Genomic DNA, 21,738 nt, shown 5'->3' with positions numbered 1-21,738 from the left:
GGCTCGTCTTGACTACTCTTCTGGATTCTCCTTGTCGGCTCATCCATCTTCAGACCTTGACCGGTTACCCCCTGGTGTGGCGACCCTGGGGACCGCAACCTGGTATCCATCTGCAGCCAAATCCATCCTCACCATCAGAGGCTCTGGTGAAGACCGGTGGGTGCTTAGACCCCACACCTCAGGCTAGCCTGTGCTACTCACCTTGGGTTTCCATCCAAGCTCCGCCCACCAGCAACGGAAAGCCTTCTCTGCATGACAGGCTTCCACTTGCCTCATAACACCTCTTAATCCAACTAGGTTCAAAATTTAAAATTAACGTCCAAATTAACGGGACTGCTGTCCAAAAATCAGACCTTAGACGCACAGCACAAACAATCACCTTCCCCCACCCTCCTCTCCAAATTAACATCCCTCAGACTTGAACTCCGTAGTCTCCTATGGGAGAAACACGAAAAATTGCTGGCTCATCTCCGTCTCCAGTATTACACTTCACACAACAAAGCAGGGAAGTTTCTTGCTTCCAGACTAAAAGCACGTAGGACCAAAACTAAAATTACCTCCATCACACACCCCCATACTGGCGCCTCTCTACTCCATCCTCAGGCCATTGCAGATGCATTTGCGGATTATTACAGCTCCCTTTATAACCTGAAACATGACGCAACCACCCCACAACCCTCGGAATCTGACATCCAAAACTTTCTGAGTCACCTTAAACTCCCTCTACTCACCCCCACGGCTGCTTCTTTCCTCAATGCTCCCATTACCCCACAGGAGCTTCTGCGCACTATTAAATCTCTCCCTCTCAACAAATCCCTAGGCCCCCATGGACTCATGAATGAATATTACCGTTCACTCCACGAGATACTATCCCCTCATATCCTCAAAATGTTCTCTGCCACTATACATTCCCAATCCTTCCCACAAGAAATGCTACATGCCCACATCACCACCCTCCCCAAACCAGGTAAACCCCCTACAACCCCTGCCAACTTTCGCCCCATTTCCCTGTTGAACACAGATGTCAAGCTCTACGCCAAACTTCTGGCAAATAGATTGGCCCTGGTGTTACCAGATCTGATAGGCCCAGATCAAATGGGGTTTGTTAAGGGCAGGCAGGCCCCTGACGCCACCAGAAGAGTGGTCAATCTGATCCACCAGGCGCAATGAGCTCGGATGCCTTCTCTGCTTCTCTCCCTTGGTGCAGAGAAGGCATTCGACCGCGTCCACTGGGGATATATGAAAGCAGTGCTAACCAAGTTCAGTTTCTCAGGTCCAATCACATCAGCCATCTTGGCACTCTACTCTTCCCCTTCTGCCAAAGTCCTTTCTTCAGAACTACTCTCTAAATCTTTCTCAATTACAAATGGTACATGCCAGGGATGCCCTTTTGTCTCCCCTTATCTTCAACTTGCTTATCGAACCCCTCGCCATCTCCATCCGTGAGCACCCCATGATACATGGCTTCAAGTTTCCCCATTCTCATCACTCTATCACCCTCTGCAGATGATGTGATCCTTTGCCTAACAAATCCCATTACATCCCTCCCCGCAGCTCACCATATTCTCCAAAAGTTCAGCAACATATCTTACTACATCAGTAAATCCCTAATATTAAACATGGGCGTACACCCTTCCACACTTTCACACCTACAAAACACTCTACCTTACACGTGGACGACTCACGACATCTCCTACCTGGGCCTAAAATCTCACATACCCATTATCGGCACTAGTCCCATCTAACCTAAAACCCCTCATAACCTCCAATTCCGGTGATGCACAAAAAATCTCACAGACCGAAATCTCTTGGGCAGGTAGAATCGCAGCCTTTAAAATGATTTGTTTACCCAAAATATTGTAGATCTTTCGCACCCTCCCGGTTCACATCCCCTTGCAATATATTAAAACACTGACCAAGCTACTCCGTGTACTGGTCTGGCAGAAAAAACGTGCCAGGTGTAACTATTCACATATGATCCGCCATAAATCAGTAGGTGGCCTAGGCCTCCCGGATCTACACGATTACTACACAGCAGCCAACCTAGCCCATCTGCGACGGTGGTTCTCTCACTCCCCATCTTCCGCCTGGGTGACCATAGAGTCATCTTTATCCAAATCCATGGACCTACATAATCTGCTCCTAGCAGACCTCTGGAAACTTCTCCCACTACCAACCCCCCCCCCCCCCCCCGTCACCACGCAAACTACGCTCAAGGCATGGAGAATACTGACATCCCACCCACATACGGTCACTTCGGGTACTCTGATGACCTTCCCCATACAAACTCTTAATGTTCTTCTCCCGTACACTTCCCTTTCCAAGCTCCTTTCGGCCGGCATACACTCCATATCTCAATTATACAACCAAACCTTCCTGAAATGCTTCGAGGTACTACAGAAGGAGTATAACCTACCCAAATCAGCTGTATACCCATACAACTCCATGTCCAGCTTCTTGTCAAAGCATCCCCCCACCTTCAATCCAACTCCCTAACTCTGTGTGGCAATACCTATCCTCCCCCCATACCAAAACCAAAGGTATATCTCTGTTTTACAACCTTCTCCATAGCAAACTGTCCTTCCAAAAAACCACCCACATGCTAGCCTGGGAAGAGGATCTTCGGGACTGCTTTTCCGAAGCCCAATGGCAATCAGCCATACGCAGCACTTATAAAGCTTCTAGATGTGTGGCCCACTGGGAACAATCCCAAAAAATTATCACCAGATGGTACTTGACGCCTTACCGCCTATCCAAATTCTACAAACAACTAGATCCTTTGTGCTGGATGTGTCCATATCGGCAATATTTTCTACATTTTCTGGTCATGTATAGGCCTCACATGCTTCTGGAGAAGGGTATTCGAGATCCTCTCCACACACAATCACAGGCATCCTGAAACCCACTAACCCAGCCATGACTCTCCTATCTTTAGGCATTGACGACATCCCTTCTGACATGAGGATGGTATACACCCATATCCTGATTGCGGCTAGGACCACTATAGCTAGGCGCTGGAAACAATCAGACCCTCCCTCTCATCTAGAAGTTATACGTCTATTTAACTCCCACTTCTCCAGGGAGAAAGCCCATGCTTACTCCCTGTCTCAGGGGGCTCAATTCACCCTGAAATGGCACTCCTGGACGAATAGCAAATATTAAACTCCCATTTTCTGATGAGTAGCATAGCATTGCATTTAACCCCTCTGTTTTTTACCCGCATTGAAACGTGTGAGCTTTTGATCTTCTATGCAACCGTATATCCTTGTACTGACGTTTATAACTGAGGTTACTGTACTGTATTACTCATACTGTTGTTCACGAGATTCTTTTGACATGAAACTCTGTAATATTATATGTTCCAGCTGTTATTTGTTTTCTATCACAAATTGTTAAACTTTTTTACAAAACTTCAATAAAAACGATTGAAACGAGAATAAATGGAGAAGTAGTTAACCCCAACGAGAGGATTGCCCTCCCATACTTCATCATGGAAAGGGACCTATTACACCAGGTGTCACAAAGGGCAGAGGAAACCATTGGGCAACTGGTGGTGCCCAAACCATACCACAAGTTGGTCTTAGAACTGAGGCACATTCTTGTGGGACATTTAGGAGCTGAAAAGACATGAGAAAGAATCATACAGAGGTTCTATTGGCTTGGGATCACTAAAGAAGTGGGAATGTACTGTTCTCCCTGTCCGGTGTGTCAGATTTCTGCACCAATGCCACATTTCCGTGGTCCTTTGGTTACCCTGCCCATCACTAAGGTCTCTTTTGTGAGGATCGCCATGGATTTGGTTGGCCCCTTGCTGAAATCCGCTAGAGGACACCAAAACATCTTGGTGATAATGGTCTATGCCACCCGTTACCCAGAAGCGATTCCCCTCCAAAACACTTCCGCCAAAACAATTTCTAAACAGCTATTTCAGGTTTTTAGTCACGTGGGCATTCCTAAAGAAGTACTAACCAACCAGAGCACCCCGTTTATGTCCAATGTAACTAAAGAGCTTTCCAACTTCTAAAGGTGACACAATTAAGTACTTCAATGTATCACCCTCAGACAGACGGGTTAGTTGAAAGATTTACCAAAACTATAATACAATTGTTGAGGAAGGTGGTCAATAAAGATTGAAAGAATTGGGTTGCCTACTACCTTATTTATTTATTATATTTTATTTATTTATTATTATTGTATATAGCGCTGTCAATTTACACAGTGCTTTACATATACAGTATATTGCACATTCACATTAATCCCTGTTCTCAAGGAGCTTACAGTCTAAGGTATTTAATGTTTGCTATGAGAGAGGTTCCCAAATCATCCACAGGGTTCTCTCCTTCTGAGCTACTGTATGGGAGGCACCCACAAATGCAAGACAGAACTGTGCAAGTGTTGCCTATTGTGAAGTAACATTTGGCTCAAGCCCAGTTGGATCAGCAGAGGACTTAAAATTGTGGGGCCCAGGTCTGTTCTTTTTCACCTGGTGATAGGGTGTTGGTGTTGGTCCCCATGTTCGAAAATAAATTATTTGCCAAATGAAGTGGTGTCTGTCCCCATGGTCGAAAGTAAATTCCTTGCCAAATGGCCCTTTTGAAGTGTTGGAAAAAATAGGTGACATGAATTACTAAATTAGCCAACCAGAACGATGGAAATCTGAGCAGATATATCATGTAAAATTACTAAAACCATGGAAGGAGACTACCCCGCTTCCCGCTTACTTGATGATCCCTGAAGTCCAGATAGCAGAAACTCTGTCAAAAGCTCAGCAACAGTAGTTAGAGAATTTGTGCTCCGCAATAAAATGACATTTTATGAATTGCCGGGTTCGATGTCTAGGATTGAACATGACATTATCTCACCAGGAGAAAGGATCAAGTTGAAGCCCTATTGGATTCCGGAAGCCAGAAGATAGGCAATTTATAAAAAAAATGCTTGAACTGGGGGTTATACAGGAGTGTTAGGGCCCAAACCAGATAGAAGTTGGCGATTTTGTAATGATTTTCTCCACTTGAAAAAGATCATTAAGTTTGACATCTATCCCATGCCACACATAGATGAACTGATTGATCACCTAGGTATAAGACATTGCTGGACCTGACCAAAAGGGTATTGGCAGAGTCCTCTCTCAGAATTGGCCAAAAAAAACACATTTGTAACTTACATTTCATTAGGTGATGGATAAGACCCTTCGGCAACAATGAGCCTATGCTGCTGCATACCTAAATGGCATGATCATCCATAGTGAGGATTGGGACTCACACTTACCAAAGGTTCAGGCCGTGTTTGTCAGGGCTGGGCTCGCAGTAGCACTCTTCTCTGTGCTCAGGCTGCTCAGCTGTCAGTTAATTGTCAGCACTCATTGTTTCCTCATTGGATCACCTGGTTATCATTATCTGCTCATCAGTCCTGCCTACAGCCAGTCCCTTCTGGCTATTTAAGCTGCCTTGTTCATTCCTTTCCTGCCTTTGCCTTGTCAACATATCTGGAGTTTCTCTGCTGTGTTCCTGTGAAAGACTTTGCCCGGCTGATGTCCGTTCTGGTTCCTGATGCTGTGCTTCTGCCTCCAACTATGCTTATTTCTGGTTTCCTGATCACTGACTCGTCTGACTTCCCATTTTGGCTTCCGACCCCTGGCTTATGTTTTAACCATGTGTACTGTTCTGTACTCTTTTTTACCATTATATTAAAGGATTTCTTTTTTTTCTGCATTTTCTGTCTCAGTTTTATTCATGGTTCCTGTCAATGTTAGATTCTATCTGGAAAGCTGGGTTTACAGCCAATCCAAAAAATGTACCACTGGGCTAGAGGTGACCAAGTATGTGGGATATAACATTAAGAGAGGTATAATAGAGCCCCAGGTAAACAAAGTTTAGGCTATTAAAATTTGGCCACGCCTCACCAAGAAGAAGCAGGTTTGAGTATTTTTAAGAGTCGCTGGCTTTATTCCCCATTTTGCCTCACAGACTGCTCCCCTGACCGATTTGATTAAGGGAAGGAGTCTGAAATGATCAAATCGACCCCTGAAGCAGAAGCAGCTTTTAAGGCCTTAAAACAGGTCTTATGTATACAGCCAGTGCTGTATCCACCAAACTTTTCAACGGCTTTTGTGGTCCAGACCAATGCATCAGATAATGAGTTGGGAGCTGTATTGTCTGTTGGTTTTCAAGAGGCAAGAACACACTGTCATTTACTTGAAATTGAAGCACGATGAAGTAAATTATGCCACCATTGAAAAAGAAAGTTTAGTGATAAAATGGGCATACGATTCTCTTTGGTACTATCTCTTGGATTTGAGCTGGTAACAGGTCATGCTCCACTAACATGAATGGCACAAAACAAAGAGACCAATAGCAGGGTGAATAGGTGGCCTTCAAGAATTAAGCTTTACAGTGAAACACTACCCAGGTGTTATGATGGGGAATGCAGTCGCCCTCCACCTGAGTTCATGCATGCTAGGGTTGAAACAAGGTGGGGAGGGGAATAGGTGACAGAAAGCAAGGAAAAACGATTGGTTATGTCCAGAATGGGCAGAATATTTGTCCCAGGTTCATGCAATATACAAACTGCTTTCCATTTTGTGCTGGGTGGTGAGCTTGCTTGACTCACGGGGGGGGGGGGGGGGGTACCAAGCTCAGCTGAAGCAGGTTGAGTACTCTGGGCTCTATAAAACTCCCAGGCCGCTTAGGGAGAATGCTCATCCCTGGAATCAGTTATCTGTGTAGGACAGACTGGGGAGCAGCGACTTGTCTGTGTGGTGAGACTATGTCTGTGTAAAAAAAGGACTTCATTCTGTGTGACAGTCAGGTGCCCGGGCAGTGGTGGGCTGTTCCATGACAAGTAGTTAGGTTCCTGTGTTTGCACTTACACGCCTAAGTTGGCATGTGTTTATTTTCTGTTTTGTGTTATTTTTGCCATTTTGATACCTGCACTTTGTAAACACAGATATAAATAAACCACAATAGTGTTTCACCAAAATCCTGTCATGTCTTGCTGTGTCTTTTTAACCTTGCTGCAACTCATCCAGGGAGTCACGCACAATACGCTGCTGAGCTATATCCTCACAATACCCTCCCACTGGCGATCTGCAAATCCCCCAAGAATTGTTGAGTGGCCTCGACGTGTCAGTAATGTGGACAAAATGGAGGAACTTGTTAGTATACCACATGAGACGCTTTTGATATACACAAATACCTGTGCCTGCTGGCACCATTTCGTTAAGTCCACATACTACGTAGCTCAGTTGATGGCACACACCATTAAGGCATACTCCACATGACCAGCTCTGACCCCAAGTTTATATGGTCCAGGGGAGATGAAGGAGGGGGATCTGGTTCTAGGCCCTACTATTCCCCCCCCTCCCCCTCTTTCCCCAACCGCTACCTCTTTTTTTTTTTGTTCTCTGCTCTCCTTTGCCCCCTCCCATTTACGTTCTCTTGATTTTATCAGACTTTGGGCATGATTTACTAAAACTGGAGAGTGCAAAATCTGGTGAAGCTTGGCAATAAAAACCTTCAAGGTTTTTTTTTCAAAGCTTAATTGAATAAGCTAAGGTTAGAAGTTGATTGGCTACCATGCACAGCTGCACCAAATTTTTCACTCTCCACTTTTTAGTAAATCAATCCCTCTAAAAACTCCATGGCCTTGAATTACTAATGTCCTTTAAGTAGTAAATATCAGGCTCGGTTACCAACCCTAGGAGTAAGAAACACTATTGTAACCATGTGTATCTCTATTCTCTTTGTAACAACTGTGATTGAACGTTCTTCTCTTGTAACGGTTACTTTTCTGTCATAGTTATGGCCAGAAGGCCGTTTGTCCCGGTTATTCTGTTATTACCAGTGTTGTACCTCTTCCTAAACGTTTATTAAAGTTCTTGTAAAAAAAAAAGACACTTTTTCTTTGGACAGATAATGTTTTGGATTAAGCTTACGTTCATATTGGTTCGATTTGACATTTGACAGTTTCTCTACTCTTTGTGACTTCGGGAGGTTATTTCAATAGACATCTTTGCAGGAACCTGCATAGATGTCTGTAAAATTGCCCCCGAAGTCGGACTGAAATACTGGTTTGAAATCGTGCGAGTTCAGCTGAACTTGCACGATTTCAAAACGACCTCAGCATGAACCTAGGCAAAATGACTGTTGTTTAATGCAGCCATACTGAGAAGTGATCATTTTATCCATGGTTACCCACAGTAGATGGAATCTTTTTATAAAATTATACAGACACCCCTCCAAGATTGAATTTTACCACCATCAGAATAGCTTAAAAATATGTAGGTCAAACAGGCACAACAAATCTCTTCTAAGTAGCTTAGAATTTAACTCCAGGAAGATATAAAAAGTAAGTCATCTATTTCTGAATTTATTAAAAACTCATAAACCGTATATTTTTATATGGAACGGACTAAAATATTTGAGTTCTTGCTATCTATCTCCTGTGATCACAGCATTTAGACAAGTAAAGAAAATCTGACATTCATTTAAAAAATTGTGGCAGGTATGACGTACATGCACCAGGGGATTATTGCACATACCTGCAGTACCTCTCAAACTTTCCTGACACCAGCTAAATTCTGAAGAAGTTTGATATGCAAAGCTTCAACCCCCTTTTGGTAGAACTGAAGCTTGGCCAGCCCTTCCTGCCTCCTGCACCTTTCTAATGGCGAATTCATTTGCCCACTTTATTGATGAGCTAATACTGTATGTGTACTGGCAGGGCTTAGTGGCAAGCTCCAACACTACCTGGAAGAGATGAAGCCTCTCCGCTGTCAGAATGCAATAGCTCCATGGCAGGGATTCCCCATCAACTTTGAAAGTGTGGACGGGAGAATCAATTATTTTTCTTTCGTGTTGAAAAGAACATGAATCTGTGCAATAGTTTTGCACAGAGCAGCCCCAATCCTCCTGACTCCTCCTCTCCTTGGTGTGGCATCATAGGAAGCCGCTTCCTATTGTGGCACACCTGCCAACTCAATCCTGAGCCACGCTGTCTGCGTCTATTGACACAGACAGCGTGGCTCGGCCCACCTCCTGCTCCCTCATCCAAAAGTTTGTTTGACAGCAGTAGAAGCCAATGACTCCTGCTCAGTGGCGGCTGGTGCTCCATGGGCCAGGAGGGGCGGCAGACCGACCTCACCATACACCCCCCGCCACACCAGGCCACCGTACCAACCTCCCCCCCCCAACCACAGGGAGACAGGACAGACAGAGAGACAGGTCAGACAGAGAGAGAGGACAGACAAAGAGACAGAAAGACAGGACCCTCACTCACCCTGCCTGGATGCAGCAGCAGGTGGCGGCAGCTTCAGCATTTTCCCCATCTTCTGCGTCTCCTCCCTCCTCCTCCATGCCCAATGGCATGGCTTCTCCTTTCAGCCAACTGGGAAACGCGTCTCAAAACCCGCTTCCTGATTGGCCAGGAGCAGGATCCGTGTGACAATAGCGAATTTTCATTCCCTATTGTCACACAACTGGGTGGGTTCGGGCGCACTGCTCTGCGCCCCGAGCCCACCCTTTTTTTTAGCCTGTGAGAGCCTCTGGCTCTAATAACATGGCTAAAAAAAAAAAAAGCCCCATTGATCTCCATGCGTCCAGTGCCCCACATGTAGATTAGGGGGCCAGACGCATGGATGGGGGGTGGCGCCCCTGCCCCCCGAATGACCAGCTGACACTGCTCCTGCTGCTATCAGTCTACCCTGTGATGAGAAAGAGAGCAGAGAGAACGACTGCTCTTGAGCGCAGCATTTGATCAAGATTGGCTTCAGGTAATGGGGGGCTGGGGGGACAACTGCACACAGAAGGTTTTTACCTTAACCACTTCCCGCCCGCCCTATTACAAATTGACGGCGGGAATGTGGTTGAGTTATCCTGACCGGACGTCATATGACGGCGGCAGGATAACACCGCTCTGGGCGCCCCCCAGGGGCGCGCAGAGCGGCGATCGGTGATGCGGGGTGTCAGTCTGACACCCTGCATCTCCGATCTCGGTAAAGAGCCTCTGACGGAGGCTCTTTACCATGTGATCAGCCGTGTCCAATCACGGCTGGTCACATAGTAAAACAGGAACAGCCGTTGATCGGCTTTCCTTAGTTCGTGCCTGACAGGCACGAGTAAAGGAGCGCCGATCGGCGGCTCCCCTGACAGGGGGGGGGGTCGGCACTGGTAATCAGATCATTGATTACCAGTGCAGACCCTCGGGGGGGGGGATGCCACTAGATCCACCAGGGATGCCCACTATGACCCCAGGGATGCCCACTATGACCCCAGGGATGCCCACTATGGCCACCAGGGATGGCGATCAGGGCTCAGGGAGCCCCCCATTGCCCTCCCCATCAGTGATGCCCACTAGTGTCCTCCCTATCAGTGCTGCCCACAAGTGCCCATCATTGCCATCCTTTAGTGTCGCCCACCAGTGCCCATTATTGCCCACCAGTGCCGCCTATCAGTGCCCATTAGTGCCCATCAGTGCCGCCCGTCAGTGCCGATCAGTGCCGCCCATCAGTGCCCATCAGTGCCCACCAGTGCTGCCTATCAGTGCCCATTAGTGCCCGTCAGTGCCACCTATCAGTGCCCATCAGTGCCGCCTATCAGTGCCCATCAATGCCGCCTATCAGTGCCCAGCAGTGTCGCCTATTAGTGCCCACCAATGCTGCATATCAGTGCTACCTATCAGTGCCACATATCAGTGCCTATCAGTGTCGCCTATCAGTGTCGCCTATCAGTGCCGCCTATCAGTGCCACCCCATCAGTGCCACCCCATCAGTGCCACCCCATCATTGCCTCCTCATCAGTGCCTGTCAGTGCAGTCTCATCAGTGCTCATCAGTGCAGGAAAAAACTTATTTATTTACATAATTGTATAACATAAACAAAAAAACTTTTTTTTTTTTCAAACTTTTCTGTCTTTTTTTATTTGTTTAGCAAAAAGTAAAAATCGCACAGGTGATCAAATACCACCAAAAGAAAGCTCTATTTGTGGGGGGAAAATGATATAAATTTGGTGTAGGTACAGTGTTGCATGACCGCGCAATTGTCATTCAAAATGCAACAGCGCTAAAAGGGGAAAATTGGCCTGGGCGGGAAGGGAGGGAAGTGCCCGGTATTAAAGTGGTTAATACAGAGAATACATTAAGGTAAAAAGACATTTGTTCCTCCAGTGCAGGCCAGGGCAATAATTTAGTCACATCCTGATCCATCCATTAAAGACATTTTATGCACAGCCCATTAGGAGGCCAAGGCATTACTTTCTGTGGAGTGTGGAACTGTGTGAGCTTTATTCAAATGGTGACCTACAGAAAATAGCTATTAGCATATTTACCACAGGAAGGCTTTAGGTTGCACCAGAGAAACAAATGTGAAAGTGTTAACTCTCTGACCTTGTTTAAAATACACACATTCAGATTAATTTCTCTTGCTGTCAGTAATCTGGTGATCAGAGAACCACAGAGCTTAAAATATGTTAGTAATCTAATGTTCTGGGAACACAACTATAGAGGATCTTCTTGGTATCAGCAACCTTTTATATACCATAATGTCATCTATTTTAAATGTAGTTCTCTCCAGGTGAGGATTTTCCAGCAACAAGAGTAGAGTACCTTATAAAGGAACTGTTTATATGTACTAAAATTATTGCATTTTTCTGTTCTTTGTACTATGGGAGATCAGATATAGTGAATGCAGGGTCCTGGGTTTAGTAACATTTTAAGTATTATATCAAGTATCCAACAGTAATATGCAAATCCTTGTTCCAGGTAAGTAATTCCCACATTAGTAAAGAAAAACTAATAACACTCTTGAAACAAGAAAAAAAGGATCTTCATCTGGTTTTCAAAACAGTAAAAGGTCAGCTGCTACAGGTACCCATAGCTGCTGAGTTTTAAAAACACACATTTACTCAACCTTCCCCCAAGCGAATACTACAGATAATTGCAAGCCCGACACATGCTCGCAACTAAAGTAATTTCCCCCCTTAGCCTGCCCTGGCGGGTGGCTCAATTCCTAACAACTGATACAACGGCAATGAGAGGCATATCCCTGTTCTATAATGCAATGCATGACAAGGACAAATTTCTCAAGTCTACTCCCTACTCGGATTGGGAAAAGGACTTTGGGACGGTATTCCAGGATAGGCAATGGCAGCGGGCTATCTCCCTCACGGTTGCAGCCACTAAGAGTGCGAACTTGTGGGAGATGACTCAAAAAATTAATCTGAGATGGTACATGACTCCACAGCGTATATTTAGATTTGCCCCCCACACCTCCCCCTTGTGCTGGAGGGGTTGTGGGGAAGTGGGGTCTCTGTTTCACATTTTATGGGCATGCCCAAGGGTGCACACGTACTGGAACAGGATCTCGGATGTCCTATCCCAGGTGGGTGGTTTTCCCACACCATTGTCTCCCGCAATGGCTCTGTGCTCGCTGGGAGTAGACACGGTTCATATACAGTCAAGGATTCCAATTATTCCTATCCTCTTGGCTGCCCGTCTTACCCTCCTTAGACATTGGCGACAAACCATTGCCCCTGACATTAAAGAAGTTATTTCCATCACCCACACGCACGCCACCTATGAACTGTTATTCGCCTCTTTCATGAACAGAGCTGGAGAGATCCGCCAAAAATGGGAACTTTGGCTATCCTGGTACTCTAAGCGGGGACAACAATACGGTTAATTTTGATGTTTTCTTCTATATATACGCTTTTCCACTTTAATCTGACAAAATATTAAGCTGACCTAAATGTTATGTTTTATGTTTTAGTTACATTGTTTTGTCATGTGGTCCTCTAACCTAGCCCAACTGATAGATATTCATGGTAGCGGCACAGCGGGTTGGTGGGAGATGGGGAGAGATAGATCATTGCCTGGGGAGCGGGGGTTGGGGGCCTGCCCCGGGGGGTCTGGTGGGGGACGCCCATGGGCCATATGTGAGGGACCCAGGGGGCGGCTCCGGCTGGGCCCTGGCTGGGTGGGGTCCCCCCGACCTCTTGCCTCTCCCACTTCCACTCCCTCCCTCTCGTGAACATTTTGAGTTGATATGGTACTTTATTTTATTGTATACCACTATTGTGTGAGTTGGAACATTACATGCTTTGTTTACATGCTTTGTTTACATGTTTTGCTTTTCCTTGTTCCTGTTTAAAACTCAATAAAAATTTATTGAAACTAAAAACACACATTTACAACCCAAGAAGTCCAGCATTGTGTTCCTACAACCCAAAGTTCTCATCGTCATCTTGGACTCAGTAACTAGTTGTGGCTTCCTGATTACTTCTGGCTCCCCGTTGTACTTGTGTGAGAAGCACTGACTTGGAGAGACTGTAATGAAGCCCCCTGGGATGTGTAACGTGTAAACCAGGAGGCTGTGGGTGGGGTGAAGGGTCTGGCAGACCATGACTATGTCATTCTTGCATGGGCGAGGAATGAGGAAGAGGAAACGATTTCCTGCTGAGAAAGATATTTGCTACCCTTCAAAAAATGTGTTATAATTACTAATTTCTAAAATGTGAATGAGGGTCTGGTCTATTTTTTTTGGACAGGTACTTTTTAAGATATTTTGAGTGATTTTCTGTTTTTTGCACACGACTTTATTTTGCCATTGGAATTTCCTGACTTATTTTAAGATTTTACGTTTTGCCTGGACTTAAAAAACAAAAGGATATGATGTTTGTAAAAAAAACCTTCTAAGCTTTCCTGACACTCCAGCCACATATAAGATAATTATATTTGTGTGTTCTGCTTCTCCATTTTGTTGGATGTGGAGGCGGTGCAGAGGAGAGCCTTGAACTTGTTTATATCCACTGAGTTTATATGTTTACTGAAAGCTTGTACTTCAGATGTTTTTATCTTGACCCAGGTATCATCCACATACCTGACGCTATGTTGATCCCCTGATTGAGTTCCATGATCTCCTCTCAACCTCCTTCACATCCAAAAGTGGGGAAATGCAGAACAAAATGAGTAATATAATCGTTCTGTATGTGGCTGGATTAAACAACATTATATCCCTGGGTTTTTTAAGCCCACTCTAAGACCACAACTTGCACATCCAAAAGACCCAATAGCCAAACCCTAGCAAAGTAGTCTGGTCAATGCAGTTTAGTGTAGTAAGGCATACAGAGACCTGGACATTAGGAAGACAATAATCTCACAACAAAGGGATAGCCCAACAGTTTCCCTATGCCCTAAGTAAAAGAGACATCCTTTTGAGGACAATCAGTTGCACATTTTGGACAGAGAGGACAGCTGGTCTGCAAGAGGTAGGACCTCTCCTAACGTATATAATAATAGATCCTCCTAATAATCAAGAAAATATGAGACAGGACTCAATTAGTTGTGGCTCCGCATCCCCCTAAAATATTGGTAACAAAGGCAGAAAAGAAAAATGGAACTTTATAGGCAGCTACTCATCATAACCCCATGGAAAAAACTCAAGTATTCATATAAAAAAAATTACATTTTATTTAGACATCATTAAAAAGTTATATAAAATCAGTACAAAGATATCCAACATCTCCCCATTGTGAAACAAGCTTTCTCCCAATTTACAAAGGGGAGGCCTATGGAAATTTATATAATCCTTATATGTGCCATGCTCAGAATTTATAAAGTCAGATTGCTCCCACTTGTATAACAATTATTATAGTGTAAACAAGCTTGGTGCATATAGTATATAATGTAAACATCAACCCAAACCAATTTAGTATGTATCGTTTCATAATAGGAAACATAAACCTCCCATTGCATAAAAACATATATCAATATTGGGTCAGAAGTCACTCTTTTTACATTTAAAAAAGATAGCTTTGTAAACAAATGTAACAGTGCCTAGTGCATACTGTGCAAAATAAGAAATTATATAGTACAAAACCACCAAGGAGCTGAATATATATGTGCTATCTAATGTGGGGGTCACTATACCTTTCAATGAGTATTGGTCACCTCCACAACTTGAAAACAGCTCATGCAATAACAGTGTAAATATGATAATTCCACCAAAGCAATTGGAAACTTATAATAAGTGCAATTATAAAGTCTATTTAGTGAAGAAAAGTGTCCAAAGAGTGAGAAAATTGATCTCCTAGTGTGTGTCCACCATATTTCAAGTGAAAGAGCAGGTAAATCTCCACCAGTGTAGCTGCCACCACAATAGACTCAGGAGCGCTTACCAGAACCTGTGGACTCTTTATGCCTTTGGCACAGAGTCATACAGGCAGTAGGTTAAAAGTCTCATAGGAAACGACCATCACCGATAACCTTTTCCTCTGGTAAACCACATTCACTCAGATGTGCGTCCTTTCCCCAGGACCAAGGTTCTCAGAAAACAAAAGACAGCCTCCACATGGTGTAATAAAGCATGGGTGAGTATATTTATTAAAAGTAGAAAACTTACAGTGTAGAAGATGAAAAACGGCAATGCATATTGATCACAATCAGTTGGTAGAAGCGCAATAGGGTGGTAGGTTCACTGTAACCCTTAACCCGACATGCGTTTAGTCTCAAAAGACTTCTTCTTTTAAGTGTTTACACTATAATAATTGTTATACAAATGGGAGGCATCGGAATTTATGAATTCTGAGCCAGCGCATATAAGGATTATATAAATTTCCATAGGCCTCCCCTTTGTAAATTGGGAGAGAGCTTGTTTCACAATGGGGAGATGTTGCATATCTTTGTACTGATTTTATATAACTTTTTAATGATATCTAAAAAAAAATGTAATTTTTTTTATATGAATACTTGAGTTTTTTCCATGGAGTAATGAGTGGCTACCTATAAAGTCCCATTTTCTTTTCTGCCTTTTTTACCCAGCTATAGTGATGTCGCGAACCTAAAATTCGCCGTTCGCGAACGGCGAACGCGAACATCGGCAAATGTTCGCGAACCGGCGAACCGGGCGAACCGCCATAGACTTCAATAGGCAGGCGAATTTTAAAACACACAGGGACTCTTTCTGGCCACAATAGTGATGGAAAAGTTGTTTCAAGGGGACTAACACCTGGACTGTGGCATGCCAGAGAGGGATCACGCAAAAAAAAGTTCTTAAAAATTATAATTTTTTGATAGAGAGCCAATTATTGGAAAAATTAAAAAAAAATAAAAATAAAAAATTTCTTTGGATTTAGCATCTGGGGGGTCTAAAAAGTGTACCTGTGAAGTTTCAGCTCTGTAGCATGTCCAGAACCCCTAAAAAACAGCATTTGTCTTATATTTTCAGGAATATGGCTTCTCTGCGGCTGGCTTTTTCTCTTGCAGGCATTTATCGGGCATTTTTTTAGGCAGGCATGTCATTTTTTGTATTTAGTGTCTGGGGGGTCTAAAAAGTGTACCTGTCAAGTTTCAGCTCTGTAGCATGTCCAGAACCCCTAAAAAACAGCATTTTTCTTATATTTTCAGGAATATGGCTTCTCTGCGGCTGGCTTTTTCTCTTGCAGGCATTTAGCGGGCATTTTTTTAGGCAGGCATGTAATTTTTTGTATTTAGTGTCTGGGGGGTCTAAAAAGTGTACCTGTCAAGTTTCAGCTCTGTAGCATGTCCAGAACCCCTAAAAAATAGCATTTTTCTTATATTTTCAGGAATACGGCTTCTCTGCGGCTGGCTTTTTCTCTTGCAGGCATTTATCGGGCATTTTTTTAGGCAGGCATGTCATTTTTTGTATTTAGTGTCTGGGGGGTCTAAAAAGTGTACCTGTCAAGTTTCAGCTCTGTAGCATGTCCAGAACCCCTAAAAAATAGCATTTTTCTTATATTTTCAGGAATACGGCTTCTCTGCGGCTGGCTTTTTCTCTTGCAGGCATTTAGCGGGCATTTTTTTAGGCAGGCATGTCATTTTTTGTATTTAGTGTCTGGGGGGTCTAAAAAGTGTACCTGTCAAGTTTCAGCTCTGTAGCATGTCCAGAACCCCTAAAAAACAGCATTTTTCTTATATTTTCAGGAATACGGCTTCTCTGCGGCTGTCTTTTTCTCTTGCAGGCATTTATCGGGCATTTTTTTAGGCAGGCATGTCATTTTTTGTATTTAGTGTCTGGGGGGTCTAAAAAGTGTACCTGTCAAGTTTCAGCTCTGTAGCATGTCCAGAACCCCTAAAAAACAGCATTTTTCTTATATTTTCAGGAATACGGCTTCTCTGCGGCTGGCTTTTTCTCTTGCAGGCATATATATCAGTGGTGGGTGGGCAGTGGCACAGTACACTCTCTGTGGACCTGACAGCAGTCACTGGCACCCAGGCAACTGCAATTTAAAAAAATATATATTTTTTTTTACTTTGCAAGCTGCTGTGCCACCTTATATATCAGTGGTGTGTGGGCAGTGGCACAGTACACTCTCTGTGGACCTGACAGCAGTCACTGGCACCCAGGCAACTGCAATTTAAAAAAATATATATTTTTTTTTACTTTGCAAGCTGCTGTGCCACCTTATATATCAGTGGTGTGTGGGCAGTGGCACAGTACACTCTCTGTGGACCTGACAGCGGTCACTGGCACCCAGGCAACTGCAATTTAAAAAAATATATATATTTTTTTACTTTGCAAGCTGCTGTGCCACCTTATATATCAGTGGTGGGTGGGCAGTGGCACAGTACACTCTCTGTGGACCTGACAGCAGTCACTGGCACCCAGGCAACTGCAATTTTAAAAAAATATATTTTATTTTACTTTGCAAGCTGCTGTGCCACCTTATATATCAGTGGTGGGTGGGCAGTGGCACAGTACACTCTCTGTGGACCTGACAGCAGTCACTGGCACCCAGGCAACTGCAATTAAAAAATATATATTTTTTTTTTTACTTTGCAAGCTGCTGTGCCACCTTATATATCAGTGGTGGGTGGGCACACAGTGGCACTGCAGTGGGCACAGTACACTCTGTGGACCTGACAGTAACTGGCAGCCCAGGCAACTGCAATAATAAAAAATATTTTTTTTTTTCAATTTATTGCAACAAGATGCTGTGCCACCGTATATATATCAGTGGTGGGCAGTGCACTGCAGTGGGTACAGTGCACTCTGTGGACCTGACACAGCACTCACTGCAATTATGACAGAGGAAAAAAAAAATATTTTTTAAAATGCCAGGTACTGTGCCTGTGCCACCCGAAATGAGTGTGGTGTGCACACAGTACAGACTGTGGTAGGTCTGTGGCCTCTCACACACAGCGGGCAGGCAACTGCAGTGTACAATAGATATATATAGATATATATATAAAGAAAAAACTCTATTACCTTACCAGCCCTTAAAAGGGCTTTTGGGGACACTATATATATATATATATATATATATATGTATATATATAAATAAAAAAAATCCTCAATTACCAGCCCTTAAAAGGGCTTTTGGGGACACTAGATAGATATAGATATATATATATATATATAAGAAGAAACAACTCAATTACCAGCCCTTAAAAGGGCTTTTGGGGACGCTAGGTATATATATATATATATATATATATATATATATATATAAAAAAAAAAAAAAACACAAATACCAGCCCTTAGAAGGGCTTTTTGGGGTGCTGATATTACAGCAGTAGTGGACTAAGAACACTGCAAGACCAGGAACACTGACTAACTGTCCCTAGCTTAACAGCAGCAGCAGCAGCAGCAGCTCTCCCTACTCTCACTACACACACTGCTTCAGAATGATCTAAGATGGATGCTGCCCTTGCTTATTTATAGGAGGTGGGAGGGTGTGGGAGGGAGGTATGCTGATTGGCTGGAAATGTGTCTGCTGACTGTAAAGTTCAGGGTCAAAGTTTGCCTCAATGATGTCTTATGGGGGGCGGACCGAACATCGCATATGTTCGCCGGCAGCGGCGAACGCGAACATGCTAAGTTCGCCGGGAACTGTTCGCCGGCGAACAGTTCTATACATCTCTACCCAGCTATGTAAATCTTTAGTCATACAACCCAAACAATTAACACACATGCCAGACCTTCTGGCACAATGGTGACTGGATTATGAAAAGAGAACAGGGTGAAATCCACAAATCTTTACACTTCCAAACATATTTTTGGACAATCATCAAACGTTTTGGCTCATTCTGTATTGATTGGATCAAAGTGACAGTGTTACTTGTGTGGCTATGCATGTTGTGTGGCTATACATGTGCATGCTATGCATGCACATGTTATGTACCTTACGATCGGAAAGCAAAACAATATTTTTATTACAAACCTTTAGACTTAGTTAACACATGCGTTTATCACTAAAATGTTATCAGCAGTGACTGCTTTTCCGAGATCAGTACAGGTGTAGATGACAGGCTTTTAGGAAGCGATATCGCCACCTCCAAAACCTAGGTTTGACAGCCAAATGGGGCTTTTCAATGGGAATACTGTGCTACAACCACAAGCCTTTTTCACTGGAAAGTGCAACCCTGTCTGGCTGCCTTTGCAGTATAAGGAGAGCAGTAAAAATGCAGCTCGACCACCTATTTTTACTACAATCACAAGTGTAAACAAGCTCTTACATATCTGGTAATGTTTATATCAGAGAAGCAAGCATCTATATGTTATGTGACAAAATGGGGTCTTTTCATAAAGCTGAGAATGCGACTTTCACAAACATTTTCTGGTGGAGAATCAATCATTAAAACACATGGACCCGGGTGATTCTCAACCAGAAAATGTTTGTAAAAGTTGCATTCTCCACTTTTGAAAATAGACCCCTAAATGGAAATACCTTTATCATGACACCAAAATGGATACAATATACTGACAGGTAAAAATGTAAAACCTTACAAAACTTTGCAAGCAGCTTGGGGTTGTCTGTAGATATTTAATGGTTGTGAGCCCCTTAAGTGTAGGAACCCAGAATTGTGCCAGTGAACTCAGCATAGTTGGCAAGCATTAAATGAGCATGCTCTATTCTGCTAACATAATACAGCCAAATGGGATTTTGTTGCAGGGAAATTTTAATAATTAATCCTTATTTACGCTGGATAATGTTATTGCCAGTGTTCTATGCTGTCTATTTAGATAACAGCCCAATTTCCTTTTTAACAAGTTATTTTGACCAGCAGATGCACGTGTATAGCATGCAAAATGGGGAAGAACATAATTGTGTGGACTTAGATTACCGCGGCTTTGATCCTGCTTTTTTTTTTTTTCTTTTTTAATTATTTCTTTTTCTTTTTTTTTTTTTTTTTTTTAACAGAACAGGTTCCCACACCTTTTAGAACACATCCATCAATTCTATTAGGTACATTATCTGTGGTGGACACACTGCCTGTGTAGCTAGTATTTCTCAATAGGCAAGCGATCAAACAAGAGGATCTATAAGGAATCTGCACAGAAAGGCACACTGATAAGGGTCAGCTGATTAGGGTACATGTTTACCCAATGCCCCCAACCTGTCTACTAGCAATCATTTGGGTACCAATCTGTAGTAATCATATCCTTAAATGGATGCATACCATTTTGTATAATTTTGGCCATGAAAAGTGATGCTAGTATTGACTTTAATAGCATAAATGATTTAGTAAATGCTAACATATGGCAGAAAACATGGCTAGTGCACACAAGCAAAACAAATTGCATTGTAGATGCCATGTGTGTAAAAGATGAAGACAGACTGGATGAAATGCACATATACAGAGCAACAAAAAAGATCCTAAACAATTTATTTATAAACACATTTTTACCACCATTGTTCCTCCTGAATGGTCATATAACATTCATTACATGGCAGAAATAAAGTGTTAGTATACCCAATACCCACCACCCTCATATAATATCACACTGCTACCATCAGCAGAGTGGTATGGGTAGGATTTAAGTCTGAACTGCAAGCACAGATAAAGAAATATCTAATTATGAATTAATTAATTAAACTAGAACTAGCAAAAATACCTAAATGTGTCTGAATATCAGTCTCACGCAATCCCAAACCAAACACCCCAGTACTCACATTGGGTGAAGGAGGGTCAGCACTCTTAGCCAATTAGAGCTCTACTGCTTTTCAACAGCTGTTAGTCAACACTTTGATCATGATTACAGAAGGATAGAGCCAAATTATGAACTTATCTGTTTAAGCCAGAGGTCCCTAAACTTTTTAAACAAAGGACCAGTTTACTGTCCTTCAGGCTTTAGGGGTCCAGACTGTAGCCAGTGCAAGAAGAAAATGTCCCGGCATCAGTGGGAGTAAACAGTGACCCATCACTGGTTTTACCAGATGGAATAGTGCCCTATCTTTGAGTTTAGCAGGAGAAATAGTGCCCCATGGTTGGTATCAGTGGAAGGAATAGTGCCCCATCGACAGTGTTAGCGGGAGGAATAGTGTCTAATCATTGGTCTTGGCAGGAGTAATAGTGCCCCATAGATGGTGTCAGTGAGATCAAGAGTGCCCCATTAATGGTGTCAGTGGGAGGAATGAAGCCTAATCATTAATGTCATTGGAAGAAAAGTATCCCAAGGGCTGGATAGAGGCAAACAAAGGACAGCATCTGGCACCCGGGCCGCAGTTTGGAGACCACTGGTTTAAGCTTTTGCTACAACCAAGTAGTAGTACTTAATTGCAACAGAGGAAAATATAGTCACTAACCAAACTGAGCTGTTCAGCAGGAGTGTCTGGACCACAAGGATGGCAGAATACAATTACAAATTCTTTAGTAGGTAAAACTATTCATATATATTATTTAAACTAAGCTCTTTGCCATTAGTTCAATTTTAAGTTTGAAATCTGAGTGTACTAATTAAAAAGCAATACTTTATAACAGAACAATATATTATTTAGTATATTT

At 43.2% G+C, this 21,738-nt stretch overlaps 1 protein-coding gene across 2 annotated transcripts in view; it reads right to left on the bottom strand.

Moving 5' to 3' along the window:
• The window catches only part of GUCY2F (guanylate cyclase 2F, retinal), a 124,525-nt gene that overhangs the window by 67,329 nt on the left and 35,458 nt on the right, over positions 1–21,738 (bottom strand). The gene's annotated exons all lie outside the window — the stretch shown is intronic.

The sequence above is a fragment of the Pelophylax lessonae genome (genome assembly GCF_965119305.1).
Source record: "Pelophylax lessonae genome assembly, chromosome: 7".
Taxonomy (NCBI): domain Eukaryota; kingdom Metazoa; phylum Chordata; class Amphibia; order Anura; family Ranidae; genus Pelophylax; species Pelophylax lessonae.
The sequence above is the reverse complement of the archived record's forward strand: the minus strand, read 5'-3'. Positions and strand labels throughout refer to the sequence as shown.